At 48.4% G+C, this 15,491-nt stretch overlaps 1 protein-coding gene across 9 annotated transcripts in view; it reads right to left on the bottom strand.

Annotated features, from left to right (window-relative positions):
* The window catches only part of TSPOAP1 (TSPO associated protein 1), a 376,947-nt gene extending 364,677 nt beyond the window's left edge, over window positions 1-12,270 (bottom strand). For all 9 annotated transcript variants that reach the window (XM_077480674.1, XM_077480675.1, XM_077480679.1 and 6 more), the window contains exon 1: window positions 12,207-12,270. The gene's annotated coding sequence lies outside the window, so the exon portion shown is untranslated. The remainder of the gene's footprint in view (window positions 1-12,206) is intronic.
* Window positions 12,271-15,491: the final 3,221 nt, after the last annotated feature.

Below are 15,491 nucleotides of genomic sequence, written 5' to 3'. Positions count from 1 at the left end.
TGCCTGCCGTTTGCTACAAGTCATGTGAACTTTGCCATGGGCATAAGCTGAAACAAGTGAGGCGATTGGCCCAACTGCGCGTTTTTGGTCTCCCCAAGTCTAAAGCGATGCCTAACCAAAGCTATAGCTGCTAGCAGCGTCATATCCAATATCAGTATTTATTTCACAGATTTAATAAAAAAAAAAAAAAAGACTCAGTTAGACTTACCGGTGACGGTATTTCTAAGAGCCTTTCAGGACAACCCCGGAGAGAGTGTAGCTCCACCTTGTAATTAGGAAACACATGCCCACTTTAAAAACACCTCCTCTTCCTCCATGGCTTCAGTTATTGTGGCCTTCCGACGCTGGAAAACAAAGCACAGAAAGCACAACACCATGGTAGAACTTAATACATTTACTAAGCATAACCTAGGGAGGGAAGTAACGGTTGTCCTGAAAGGCTCTTAGAAATATCGTCACCGGTAAGTCTAACTGAGTCTTTCTCAAATCGCCTTTCAGGACAACCCCGGAGAGGATAACCGAGAAACTTACCCTAGGGCGGGACTACTGCCTGCAGTACCTTCCTGCCGAAGGCCTGATCTGCTGCAGACAGTAGATCTAACCGGTAGTGCCGGAGAAATGTCGAATAACTGGACCAAGTGGCAGCCTTGCAGATTTGTTCAGGCGTTGCACCGGCCCTTTCAGCCCAGGAAACTGCCGTGGATCTAGTAGAGTGGGCAGCAATACCTGAGGGAGGTATTTCTCCTTTTGCTTTATAGGCTTCTGTTATAGCCAACTTAAGCCACCTACCCAGCGTACTTTTAGAAGCTTTCTCCCCCTTGCGTGATCCAGAAAATATCACGAAGAGGGCGTTTGATTTTCTAAAATCTTTAGTAACTTTCAGAAACTGTAATAGACACCTTCTCACATCCAATGTGTGAAAAACTTCCTCTCCTGCATTTGCTGGGGTTGCAGAGAATGTAGGTAACACTATTTCCTGTGATCGATGGAAAGTTGAGGATACTTTCGGTAGGAATGCTGGATCCGTCCTCAGTACCACCCTGTCCTGATAAATTCTAAGGAAGGGTTCTGTAATAGCTAGAGCTTGGAGCTCGCTGACTCTTCTGGCCGAGGTGATGGCCACCAAAAAAATTGTTTTTAAAACCACCTTCTGTAAAGAAGCTTCCTGTAAGGGTTCAAACGGTGCTCCCGAGAGACCCTGTAAAACTGTAGACAAATCCCAACTGGGAAAGTCTTTAAGGGCTACTGGTCTATTTCGAGCAAGAGCCCTAAAAAATCTAGAAATTAAAGTTTCTTTAGATAAAGTCTTTTCAAAGAAAACTGATAAGGCAGCCACCTGAGTCTTCAGGGTACTGGCTGCAAAACCCTTCTCCATTCCCTCATGGAGAAACTCCAAGACGGACACCGTGCTCTTGACCTTGAGTTCTCTAGAACTGCACCAGGAGTTGAACTTTTTCCAGACCTTCATGTAAATTGCCTGTGTAACTGCCTTCCTACTAGACAGCAGGGTCTTTATTACTTTATCTGAGAGACCTTTGGCTTTTAATAGGTCCTCCTCAGAAACCAGGCGGTTAGCTGTAGGAGTTCCACTTCTGGATGACTTACTGTCCCTTGGGATAACAGATCTTTTCTGAGTGGTAACCTCCATGGGGGCTTCGAGGCTAGGTTTCGAAGACCCGCGAACCAGGGCCTTTTTGGCCAAAAAGGAGTGACTAGTATTAAGTCTGTCCTTTCTTCCCTGAATTTCCTCAGTACTAGTGGAATTAGAGGAAAGGGGGGAAAGGCGTAGCACAGCTGGTAATGCCAGGGGTGAGCAAATGCATCCAACCCTATTGCTGCATCTCCTCGGTGAAGAGAAAAGAATCTGTCCACCTTTGAGTTCTGCTGGCTGGCAAAAAGGTCTACCTGTGGAACCCCCCAGGCCTCGGTGATCATCAGGAACACTTCCTGATTCAGACTCCATTCTGCCTCTAGCAATTTGCGCTTGCTTAGGAGGTCCGCAAACAAATTCTGAGAGCCCTTCAGATGCACTGCTGATAGTGAGGCTGTGTTCTGCTCTGCCCAGGCTAACAACAGATTGTCCAGCTCCATCAAGCTCCTGCTTCTGGTTCCCCCTTGCTTCATAATGTAGGTAACCGCTGTTGTGTTGTCTGACAACACCTGGACGTGGTGGCCCCTCAAACTCTGCTGAAAGGCCACTAAACCCAGAAAGATCGCCTTCAACTCCCTCCAGTTGGATGATCTTTGAGCTTCCTGTTTGGACCAGACCCCCTGAGATGTCTGACCATCCAGATGGGCTCCCCAGCCCCAGGCACTTGCGTCTGTAGTAAGGCGCTTGTCCACAGGAAAGGTCCACACCAGGCCCCTTGAGAGGTTTGCCTGGTCTCTCCACCACCAAAGAGCCCTTTTCGTCCTTGACGAAATTTTTAGCTGTTTTTCCAAAGGATCCTGATGGGACCAGCTAGACAGAACCTCCCTCTGAAGGGGTCTGGAATGGAACCTGGCCCACTGAACAGCCGGGATTGCTGCCGTAAGCAGGCCCAGAACTGCCATAGCCGTCCTGACTGAGACTGTCTGGTTGCTCTGTATCCGCTGTACAGCTAGCTGCAACTTTTCCTGTTTTTCCAACGGCAGGAAAACTTTCTGGAGAATCAAATTTAACGTATACCCCAGAAATTTCATTTCCTGTGAGGGGGTCAGGATTGACTTCTCTAGATTTAGAAGCCATCCCAGGCCCTCGAGGTGAGACTGGGCCCTCTGGAGATTGACTAGGACCTGCTCCCTGGAGTCTGCAAAAAACAAAAGGTCGTCCAGGTAAGGGACGACTGGAATCCCCTTCAATTTCAGGGGCTCCAAAGCCTCTGCCATAATCTTCGTAAAGACCCTGGGAGAGGACGAGAGTCCGAACGGCAGAGCCCTGAATTGGAGGTACCATACCGAACTCCCCACCTTCAATGCCAGGCGCAGGAACTGCTGCGATGCCTGATGAATTGGTATATGAAGGTAGGCATCCCTCAGATCCAGGGATGCCATGAAGCAATCTGGGGTCAACAGCTTTGTGATGGAGAAAATTGTATCCATCCTGAAATGTTTGTACCGAATGAACCTGTTCAGAAATTTCAGATTCAGGATTAGACGGTACTTCCCTGAGGGTTTTTTCACCAGAAAAATATGTGAGTAAAAACCCCCGCCCTGCTGATTTACTGGGACTTGAATCAGAACCTCTTGCTGTATCAGCTCCTGTAACAACAGCTTCATTGCAGAGGCCTTCTCCTGATCCCTTGGCAATGTTGTCACGTAAAACCTTCTCGGGGGTAGTTCTGAAAACTCCAACCTGTACCCCTGATTGACAACGCTCTTCACGAACAGATTTGGAGACAGCCTGTCCCATTGTTCGCGAAAAGCTGACAGTCTCCCCCCCACTGGGGAGATATTGTCACTTGCTCTTAGGGGACTGCTCTGGGGGAGATCTAAAGAGGACTCCACCCTTGCCTTTGCCCTTCTGTGAACCCCATCTGCTCTTGCGCTCCTGGTCTTTTTTATGGGACTGCTGAAAAGCACGAAAATTCTTTTTGGCAATCTGCTTTTTCTTAACTGGAAAAGCCTTCTTTTTATCGGCTGTTCTATCCAGCAAAGACTCTAACTCGGGACCAAAGAGTAAGTCACCCGAGAAGGGAAGACCACACAGCTTGACCTTAGAAGCAGTGTCCCCAGACCATGTTTTCAGCCAAACTGCTGTCCTGGCTGAATTTACAAGAGCCGAAGACCTAGCGGCCAGTTTAACCGATTCTGCTGATGCATCCGCCATGTATTTGACTGCATTCAGGATCAGTGGAAAGGACTCTAAGAGATCCTTGCGGGGTGTCCCCGCCTCAATATGGCTCTTCAGCTTCTCTACCCAACATTCCAGATTCCTGGCCACCACCGTAGCTGCCATTGCTGGTTTTAGACTGACTGACGCAGCATCCCAAGCCTTTTTAAGGATGGAGTCAGCTTTTTTGTCCATTGGGTCTTTAAGGATCCCCATATCCTCAAAGGCTAGATCCGTTCGTCTGGATACCTGCGAGAAAGCTGCATCGACTCTGGGTTTCTTGTTCCAAACCTCTGAGTCTTTATCTTCGAAGGGAAACCTTCTCTTGAGAGCTTTAGAGAAGAAAGGGGCTTTTTCTGGGTCCTTCCACTCCTTTCTCACTGAGTCTGAGAGGACCCTGTGGACTGGAAAAACTCTCCGTTTTGTTTCGTCCAACCCCTGGTACATTTTGTCATGAACTGACAGTTGTACTTTTTCTTCTTGAATTTCTAGAGTAGTGTAGATTGCTTTTAGAATATCATCTACTTCCTCTAGTGATAGCTTGAATTTGGAGCCCCTGCTATCTTCTTCCTCTTCCTCCTCCTCAGAATCCCTGAAGGAGATGAGAGTACTACCCCCTTCGTCTCCAGACTCTTCAGTTTCCACCTGTCTGGATGACGACGCCCTGGGGCTGGGCGGTAAGTTCTGAGGCTCGGTCTGTGCGGGAGGGTTTTGTTTTAGGATGGACCTGACTGAACTCAAGGAGTTTGTCAGTTCTTTAACCGAAGAAAACAAATCCTTATATTGTTGAGATGTTTCCTCTTCCACCAATTCTCTGATACAATTTCTGCACATTGCCTTCTGCCATGAATCTCTGAGGGGGGTCTTGCAAGAAGGACATTTTCTCTGACCTGGTCTAGCTTTTCCTAGTGATTTTTCCTGAAATGACATACAGGTTTAACTCACTAAAAGCTCTCAACAACCAGTGCTTAACACCAAGCCAGTGCAGAGACCCACCACCAAACAGACCACTAGTGAGACCCCAGAACTAGGCTGCAAAAGGTCAGAGCGAAGTCCACCTCTGACCTGCAGCGACAGGCCCCCAAGAGGGGGGAACAGACAAAGACATAGCCCAACAGTAAAGCAGAGGGTGCCAGTGCACCTTACGTACCTGGGCTGGACCGGTGCTAGGGGCGCCTGTCTCCGCCATAGCTGGCTTACACTCTTCCATCGTTTGAGTGAGGCAGCTATCACAAACAGCTCTGTCGTTTTAAATTTTCCCGGCCGCCGCGTCATCAGGGCCGGCCGGAAGCGGAAGCACGCGGTCACCTGACCCCGCCCCATGATCCCTGCGTTCCAGGCGCTTGAACCACGGCGCCACGCCCCCTCAGAGCGCCCGCGCGTCACCGTGAACGACGCCGTCGCCGCCCGGGACCCGGCGCCGAAAACGGAGCCATGCCGCTGACCTGCAGCGGCCTCCGCCAGCAACAGAGCCCTCCCTGCGCTAACCAGCGGACACCGGGCACCCGACGCCGGCACTCCGAGGGTCCTTACTCCCGTGAGATGGCGGGACCAGGAGCTCCAGGAGTCCTCTCCCCGTGGAGATGCTGCTGGGGGTCAAAAAAGAAACAACCTGCAACAAAAGGTAAGCCTTACTCCCCTGCAGAGAGTGTAGCTCTCCCTGGTTCAGGCACATGCTTCCTCCAAGGAGGAAACACAATAACTGAAGCCATGGAGGAAGAGGAGGTGTTTTTAAAGTGGGCATGTGTTTCCTAATTACAAGGTGGAGCTACACTCTCTCCGGGGTTGTCCTGAAAGGCGATTTGAGAAAAAATGGCACAAGCTGCACCCACAAGTACTCAGTCCTACCTGTGTCGTATTGGTACACCTGGCCTGCAGGACACAAAAAGAGGCTACCTCCTGGCACAACAGCTCCTAGAGCACAGGCACACCCAGTCTTAAGCCTCCAGAGAGAGGGTCTGCTAACCACAATCACCAGGAACAAAGTAAAAACAACAAACATGACGCAGTGTACTCTGATCAGATTTTAGAAGCGTCAAGCGATATTCTATATCTGGTGTCAATCACAAAACGGTATTGTTTGCTCAAAAGTAAAACCCGGAATGAGATCAGGATGAGCAACCCTGCATGAAATGTTTACTGAATCAATATTAAATATATATTTGTACAACCCATGACTGGGTGCTGTGGATTTCTGCATTTACTAAAAAGATTGGATTGCACACCTCTCTCATACAATCCTTTATGTAATGGCCAAACCCCGCAGGCACAACCAGGGCCTCATTAAGGCTAGGTTCACACCATAGCGATGCGGGAACGCCGCAAATCCGCTGCGTTTTCCCGCATCGCATGCCTCCCGCCGGCAGTTCACACTGCCCTATGCGGACTGCTGGGAGTGTCAATGAAATGTTAATGACACCCCCAGATCCGTCCGCATATCTCAGTGCGATCTGCACACTCGCACAGGAATCGGATCGCATGGTGTGAACACCCATGCGATCCGATTCTGCTGCGGACCAAAAAAAGGGTCCCGTGCGAGTTTGCGGCGGGAGCGATGCGAATTCAGCCATACTATCTGTATGGCTGAACTCGCATCGCTACGGAGATCGGATGTGATTTGCACTGCAGTGCGGTGCGAATCACATCCGGATCTCTCACCCGTAGCGGTGTGAACCGGACCTAAATAAGAAATGGTCAAAATACAGAACTGCTTCTATGCACCTTTTTACTGCATTCTTTATGGTTCAGTTACTCAGATGGCCAGGGGGTGGTAAAAGCCATGGTTTTATCGGCCCTGACTGCCAACTTAAAGTGGTTGTATACTCAATTTTTTAACTTTTACCTACAGGAAAGCCTATAATAAGGCTTACCTGTAGGTAAAAAAAATATCTCCTAAAGCTGTACGGTTTAGGAGATATTCCCCTCGGTATGCGCCGCTGACTGCAGCGGTGCATGCGCACAAGGGGATTCTCGGCCTGAAAATCCGGCAGTGGCCGGCCGGAATGAAATCTCCCGCGCGCATGCGCGGGAGTGACGATATTGCGACTTCCGCCACTCACAGCGCCGGAGCCGCGATACCCGGAAGAAACGCAGAGGGAGCACGTCGGCTCCCTCGGCGTGGATCGGGCCAGATGTCGGGGCCTCGTTCTAAGGTAAGTATTTCATAATGAGCTAGTATGCGGTGCATACTAGCTCATTATGCCTTTTGCTTTGCAGGTTTAAAAAAAAAAAATTGCGGGTTTACTACCGCTTTAAAGCAGAGTTCCACTCATGTGGAACTTACGCTTATACGTCTTCTCCCCACCCCCCCCCCCCTTTTTCCGATGCCACATTTGGCACCTTTTAGGGGGGTACCTGTTTTTGACAGGTACCATTCCCTACTTTTGGGAGATGGGGCCAGGGCCCGGTTTCACTGAAGTTTGGCCCCCTCCTCCGGCCCAAATTAGAAAGCACAGTGCGCTTCGCGCATGCGCAGTAGGGGACTGGCTGTGAAGCTGAAAGGCTTCACTGGCAGGTTCCCTTACCAGGAATAGTGGCAGCTGAACCCGACAGCCGATCCGAAGATCCGCTGGGATGCCGACATTGCGGGCTCCCTAAACAGGTAAGTGTTCATATATTAAAAATCAGCAGATGCAGTATTTGTAGCTACTGACTTAATTTTTTTTTTGTGGGGGGGCTGGGCCTCCTCTTTAAAAGACAGGAAACCACCAAGGGCTGAACATGTACCATGGGCACAATTATTTGGTGTTGAGTACTGCTACTCAGTGACATCAGAAGGGGACGGGGTAACCCACAGGTTATTGGGGAAGCCAGGCTTTCCCCCCTGCGTCAGAGGGGGCGGGGTCAGGTGATGGGTGGCCCGCCCTCCTCATAAGAAATGTCAGGCTGCCGGGATCCCCGCAGTGTCTCCGCCAGTGGAGACAGAGGATGGATGGGCTGCGCTGGACTGGAGGGAGAGATCACCCGTCCCTGGATCAGATCAGCCATCGCTGGACGCCAGAGAGATGATCATCCGTCGCTGGATAGCAATCGTGGATTACCACCGCTGGAATCTTTTTTTTTTTTTTATTTTTTTTTTTAATAAAGGACTTTTTCAAAAGTGTGTTTGTCTTTAACATTCTTTTACACTTTCTTTGTGAAATGGTAGGGGAACTTTTGTACCCCCTTACCATTTCAAACGGGGGGCCGGGATTTGGGGGCCCCCTTGTTAAAGGGGGATTCCAGATTCTGATAAGCCCCCTGCCCGCAGACCCCCACAACCACCGGCCAAGGTTGTGGGGATGAGGCCCTTGTCCTCATCAACATGGGGACAAGGTGCTTTGAGGGTCGGCGAACCCCAAAGCATCCTCCCAATGTTGAGGGCATGTGGCCTGGTACCGTTCAGGAGGGGGGGGGGCGCTCTCTCGCGCCCCCCCCCCCTCTTTTCCTGCGGCCTGCCAGGTTGCGTGCTCGGATAAAGGGTCTGGTATGGTATGGTTTTTAGGGGGAACTCCACGCCATTTTTTTTTTGACACGCTTTTTATTTATTTTTTTATCAATGGCTGTTCTCTGTATCAAGGGGAGCCGACAATTCATTATAGCCACGAGTGATTTTAAATGACTTTTTTCCTGCAGAAATGACACTTTGTGCAGGGACAGTTCTAAGCACGGGAAACATGTGCCCCTTTACAGGCATACTATAGACACACCCCCCCCCCCCCCCCCCAGGTACGAAATTTAAAGAATTTTACACTTTTATTGTTTCACTTTAAGCATTATTAAAATCACTGCTCCTGAAAAAACGGCCGTTTTTAAAACTTTTTTTTGCATTGATCCATGTCCCCTGGGGCAGGACCCGGGTCCCCAAACACTTTTTAGGACAGTAACTTGCATATTAGCCTTTAAAATTAGCACTTTAGATTTCTCCCATAGACTTGTATAGGGTGTTCCACAGCTTTTCGAATTTGCCGCGAACACCCCAAATTGTTCACTATTTGCCGAACAGGCAATGTTCGAGTCAAACATGAGTTCGACTTGAACTCACAGCTCACCCCTAGTCTACACAGTGGTCAGTGAACCTGGAGGTGCTTATGTAATGAGATTGAAATGTGTCAGCTTAAAGTGTTTGTAAAGGCTCAATGTTTTCTATGTTTTCTATGCATGAAGTTAAAAAACCCTCTGTGTGCAGCAGCCCCCCCCACCCCCAATACTTACCTGTGCCCCATCATGATCCAGTGGTGTGCATGAGAGCCTCGGCATTGGCTCCCACTGTTGTCAATCACAGCCAGTGAGCCAATGAGGAGAAAGAGGGTGGGGTTGAGACACAGCTCTGCGTGTGAATGGGCACACAGAGCAGCAGTTTGGGAGTGAGCCTGCTCAGGTACCCCCCATAGCAAGCTGCTTGCTGTGGGTGCACTCAGCTGAAGGGAAGGGCCATGAGCACTGGCGGGGGATCCGAGAAGAGAAGGATCAGGGCAAAAACACTGCACAGAGCAGGCAAGTATAACAGGTGTTTTTTTTGTTTGTTTTTTTTGTTTGTTTTTTTGTTTTGTTTTTTATTGCCTTGAATATCACACTGACCTGACACTTCTGGTTTTGTGGGGGCATGTGCATGCCACCTGCGACCCGGCCGTGCTGTGAATAAACACAGCAGATATCGATCACCGGGTACCGGCCAACGGATTACCGCCATCACCCGGTGCAAGTCATGAATTTACACAAAAGACAGGGCACCTCCCACAGTACACCAAAACACTGGCTAGGCCCACCTTTAACCCTTTGATTGCCCCGTTTAACCCCTTCCCAGGCAGGGTCATTAGTACAGTGACAGTGCATATTTTTAGCACCGATTACTGTATTAGTGTCACTGGTACCCAAAAAGTGTCATAAGTGTCAGTGTCAAATCTTGCAGTCCCGCTATAAGTCGCTGACTGCCGCCATTACTACTAAAAAAAGTTAAAAAAATTTCAATTTAAGTATATATCACATAGTCTATATATTAAGTATATATCTATCCCGAGGCTTGCGCAGATTCATCCCCCAATACGGTAGTAAGAACTTCATGTTATGGGACTGGAGGAAGAACGGTATAAACCACAAGTATGATGCGTGGTGAGATTTACGAGTTGCGCTACTATGATGGAAGATGGGACTTGTAGTCTTCCATTTGCTGACCCCTGTGTGGGTGAAGCTACATATAACCGTGCCATAATTCAAAACAAAGCAGAGTTATGCCCCGTACACACGTTCCGATTATCGGACCACAAAAGTCGCTTTCGGACAGATCGTTTGATAATCTGATTGTTAGTACGCAGCTTTCGACAGCCGATCACGACAGTCCGTCCAACTAAATCCGAAGGAACAAACAGGAAAACTTTGGTCGGATGACAGCCCATCGTACGACAGTCGTGTAGTCAGTACAGTATGCGTCCGATAAAAGTCATTAGACAAACACCACGCATGATCGGAAACATGAAAATAAACCAGAAGGACACACAGGTCACACGTTTTTGACATCATTTAAAATACGTAGCTACGCACGACGGAAGATTTTTCCAGAATCGTACGACAAAAGTCTTACACACATTTTGCACTGTTGTATTCAATCTTAGTTGTATACAACAAAATGTGAACGATCGGTCTTACGATAATCAGAACGTGTGTACGGGGCATAAGCAGCTCCAACTCTGTATAGAAGAATGATATAGATATCACACACCATTGCAATGTGTCAGAGGGGAAAAAAAGTAATCAGCATTAGGCTGCATTCACACCTGATCAGAGTGATTGTCAATCGATTTCAGGCATTTTTGCAAGCGTATTACAAGCGGTTTCCATGTGTAGTCAAGCTTTAGGCTCCATTCACACCTGAGCGTAACTTTTTATTGGTGTCTTTAAGTGTTTTTACAAGCATTTTTAAAGCGCTTTAGTCCTCTTTCAGATGAGCGATCCGTTCAGGTCCGCCTGTCAGTTTTTCAGGCAGATCTGAACAGATGCTCCGTAGTCCTCTACGGAGCGTTGGATGTCAGCGGTGACATGTCCGCTGACATCCAACCCGTTCCGAAAAAGCGTGACGGAGGAAAAACCTACTTTTCCATCAGTCTACAGATCGGGTGACGACAGATTCTGCGGTCCGTCGTCACCTGATCTCCCATAGGGGAGAGCAGCGCTCTGACAGGTCCGTCCCTGCGCAGCGTGCAGAGACGGACCTGTCATCTTCCTGCTCAGCGGGGATCAACGGAGCGATCCCCGCTGAGCAAGTGGATGTCCAGGGGGCAGATCATCACAGGTGCGTCCCGTGTGAAAGAGCCCTAAGAAGTATATTACAAGCGTTTTACAGTTTCAGGCGTTTTTGTTTAGCCAATATAAAGCACTAGGGGGAGAAGAGGGGGAGGAAATTAGGGGTTGAGAGCTGCTATTTGAGCAGAAAACGTTTGTAAAACAGGTGTTTCTATTGAAGTCTAAGGCTGCATTCACACTTCAGCGTTTTGAATCGCGGGCAGATCCAAATCGCAGGACTCGCATTTGACATGCCATTCATTTGAATGACACCTCAGATCGCGCTGCTGCAAATCGCGTCGCGGGGAAGCACGTCGCCCAAAAGTAGCTCCTGAATTTTTTGTGGACGACATGCTTCCTGCGATGCGTGTTGCCATGGTTGTAGCGCGACAATCGTGGCAGACCCGCGCCGCATTTTGAGGTGTCATTCAAATGAATGGCATGTCAAATGCGAGTTCCGCGATTATCCATTCACACATCAGCGCTTTAAAACCGTGGGCAGATTCGCAGCAAATCTGCCCTCAATTTCTAAACGCTGAAGTGCGAATGCAGCCTAAAGGGGCCAAAAACGCTTGTAATTTGCCAAAAAAGTAGCTTGTGTACTTTTTTTTTTTGAACGACAGGCGTTTTGCTTCAGGCGACAGAATGCTCAGATGTGAACAGGGGCCATTGAAATGAATGCGATTTGGTTGTTGAGCGTTTTAGAGCTACAATCTTCATGCAGAGAAATCGCTCAGGTGTGAATGAGGCCTTGGGCATTTTATTTTCAGCTGATGCAATACACAAAAGGCGGGAGAATAATCGTTTATACCGGCTCAAAAATGCCTGGAAGCAAACAATCAAATACGCTCAAGTCAAGCGTTTTTAGGTGTTAATCAATGACTTCTACGGGCCCAAAAATGCCAAAATCTGCTTTAGGCATCAAGCTACAGGTGTCTGAGCTGATATATGGACTGTCACCATTGAAACACATGGGATTGTGGATGGTGAGCATTGTGGAGCTTCAAGCTACAAAACTCTGAGGTATGAATTGGGCCTACAAGCAAGTCACATATAGAGATAATACATTGGCTGGGATTCACACTGAACAACATGGCCTCTGTCAGGAACACTGGTCCCCTCCATTCCCCTCACTTACCTTTCATACTCAGCATCAGAGAGCAGCCATAAGGAGCAGTGCAGACCTTTCCACACAAGCTGCCTAAGGGGGTGTGTCTCTCCTGCCAGCTCCTGATTGGTGGAGAGACCTGTGGTGTGAGGCAAGGCCACAGAAATCCTGCTTCAACACTTGTGCTGCCTCACAATGGTGCTGAGGGAAGTTATGAGGGGAGCAAACAATAGAGGGGTGGCCAGCAAGATATATAGCAAGGACAAAAAGGACCACCAGACACATTGACCCCTTCAAAGAATTTACACCCTGGCAATCTCAATAAGGGCTCCTTTACAGCCTTAGTGCTGCTTTAGTGCACATGCATGGTATGCCGCCTATTAACTTGCATTGGCTAAGGCAGCCTATTCATTTGAATGGAATACCTAATACTCCAAGACACACCAAAAATGTGCACGTAGCGTTTCTGGCAGAGCATAGTGCGTTGTCACTTGTTGCGCTGTACTGTAAAGGTGCCATTAATTTGAACCAATGCATGTAGTGCGCATTATCATAATGCAATAATGTGAATGGTCCCCAAATAGCATTTCTAACACAAAGGTACTCCTATAAGACCCCTTTCCCACTGAGGCAATTTTCAAGTGTTTTAGCACTAAAGATAACACCTGTAAAGCGCCCAAAAATTGCCTCTCATGCCGCTTGAATGTGAAAGGCCGTGTGCTTTCACACTGGGGCAGTGCACTTGCGGGACTGGAAAAAAAGGCCTGCAAGCAGCATTTTTGGGGCAGTTTGGGAGTGCTGTATACAGCGCTCCTACACCGCCCCTGCCTATTGGAATAAATGGGCAGCGCTTCTGAAGCACCTGAAAAGCGATTCGGAAGGGGAGCAACATGGGCGCTTTTAACCCCTTCTTACGGGGTTAAAAGTGCCCGCTAGTGGCCAAAAAGCACTGCTTAAATTTGCATGTGGCGACGCAACACAAACTCAAGCAACGGCACGTATCTGAGTGATTGAGTGCGCCTTACCACATGCATGCACGGGAGTGACATCATTGTGGCTCCGACCAATCACAGCGCTGGAGCCGCGGTACCTGGAAGTAACCCCCGGGAGTGATGTTGCCGACCGGGGGCTGTGTACAGGCACCGCAGCGAGGGCTTAGATCTCAGGTGAGTATTACATAATGAGCTAGTATGCTATGCTACTACGGACCCATCATGGCCAGGGCAGTAACGTCACAAGAGGGGGTGCCCTCCGGATGACGTAATTCAATTGCCACGCCTCATTATCATTTAAGAAATGCAGGACATCGGTGCAGACAGATCAGCAGGATGCAGCATTGGAGGAGGGTCATCCGCTGGAGCGGAGGCAGAGGAAGAACACCGGACAAAGAAGACAGAAAAAGAGCAGAAGAAGAAGCAGGGGGAGAAGGAGAAGACTGGAGGAAGAAGATGGAGGAAGACCGGAGAAAGAAGTGGAGAAGAAGAAGAAAATTTTTAATAAAAGACTTGTCAAAAACTGTCTACTGTATTTTTTAACACTACACTACTTTTTTTTTTGTGAATGGGTAGGGGTACAATGTACCCCATACTCATTCACATGGGGGAGCTGGAGGGGAGCTTCCAGAAACCGATAAGCCCCCCCGCCCGCAAACCCCAACAACCACTGGGCAATGGTTGTCGGGAAAAGGCCCTTGTCCCCATCAACATGGGGGCAGGGTGCTTTGGGGTGGGGGGCGCAGAGCCCCCCCGCCCCAAAGCACCCACTTCCCTATGTTGTGGGAATGCAGCCTGGTATGGTTCGGGGGGGCGCTCGCTTGTCCCCTCCCTTTCCTTACCTGCCGGTCTGCATGCTCGGATAAAGGTCTGGTATGAATTTTTGGGGGGGGGCCCACATCATTTTTTTTTTCATTTTCGTGGGGGTCCCCTCCGAATCCATACTAGACCCAAGGGCCTGGTATGGACCTGGGGGGGACCCCACGTTGGTTTTATCGTGATTTTTTTTTAGCCACCATTTTTTTTTTTTGTGGGAAGACAGCTGACAGCTGATGACTCATCGGTTGTTAAGGATATGGCGGCCGGCTTCTCAGCAACCTCCATAGCAACCGGCTACATACAGTGTAAAAAAAAATAAAGAAAAAAAATGCAAAAATAGTGGCAAAATTGCGGTAAAAATGCACGTACAAAAACACGGCAAGCACCAAAAAAAGCACTGCAGAAACGCTCAAAAGCAACATTTTGCATAGCAGTAATGAAGGGTTATAACCCTTTCAGGTTTTTGTTTTTTTTTGCGATCTGTGTCAGGGGAGATTTCCCTTCACTTCCTGTCCTATAGCCAAAACAGGAAGTGAGAAGAATTCCCTCCAAAGTGAGTAAATTCCTGGCAGTCAACAGGGTCACCAGAACTAGGGTCCCCTCTATTGGGCTGCATTCACACCTAAAAAAAGGCGCACATTTTTACCGCATTTTTACTGCGAATTTGCAGCGATTTTGTTCAGTTCACCATTTAAAAAGGCAGAAATACGTCTTTAATTTGCCCCAAAGAAGCTCATGTTCTTTTTTGAGCTTAGAGCTTTTTCAGGCATTTTGTTTCAGGTGACAAAACGCTCAGATGTAAACAGGTGGCATTAAAATGAATGGCATTTTACTTGTTGGGAATTTTTCAGGCGTTGTATGAGCTGAATGCAGTATGAATGCAGCCTTATGCCCCGTACACACGAACTGACTTTCCGGCAGACTAGGTCTGACGAAATCAGTCCGTCGGACAATCCGATCGTGTGTGGGCTAATCCGATCGTTTTTCGTTCAAGAAATCTGACAGACCTAGAAATAGAACATTTTTCAAATCTATCTGACGGACTCAATTCCTGTTGGGGCATTACTGTTCTGTGGACAACCCAGACTTTGCTATTTTCTTTCGCTTTGATAACAAAACCCATTCAAATACTGCATAATGCCTTAAATAAGCACAACAGTGTAAATATTTCTTATATATTGCAGCTTACCTGTTATTGGCGGTGGTGGCTGCATTTGTTTTCTATTTTTAGATTATTTTCCCTGTTTTCATCTGGTGATTCAGCCAGTAACACACTTCATGTCCTAGCCACTTAAGCCCCGGAAGATTTGCCCCCTTAAGGACCTGGCCATTTTTGCGATAGGGCACTGTGTTGCTTTAACTGACAATTGTGACGCTGTACATTTTTTCTTTCCCCACAAATAGCTTTCTTTTGGTGGTAGTTGATCGGGAGTATCTGTGAGTGCCAAGCCAGGGACCCAGCAAGGAAGCGGGGGTGAAGCATGAGGAAGATATGAGTACTAAA

Source organism: Lithobates pipiens, unplaced genomic scaffold (assembly GCF_037356315.1).
Source record: "Lithobates pipiens isolate NorthernLeopardFrog02 unplaced genomic scaffold, aLitPip1_a1.2 Scaffold_16, whole genome shotgun sequence".
NCBI classification, from domain to species: domain Eukaryota; kingdom Metazoa; phylum Chordata; class Amphibia; order Anura; family Ranidae; genus Lithobates; species Lithobates pipiens.
Note: the sequence above shows the minus strand (reverse complement) of the source record. Positions and strands in the feature narration are given on the sequence as shown.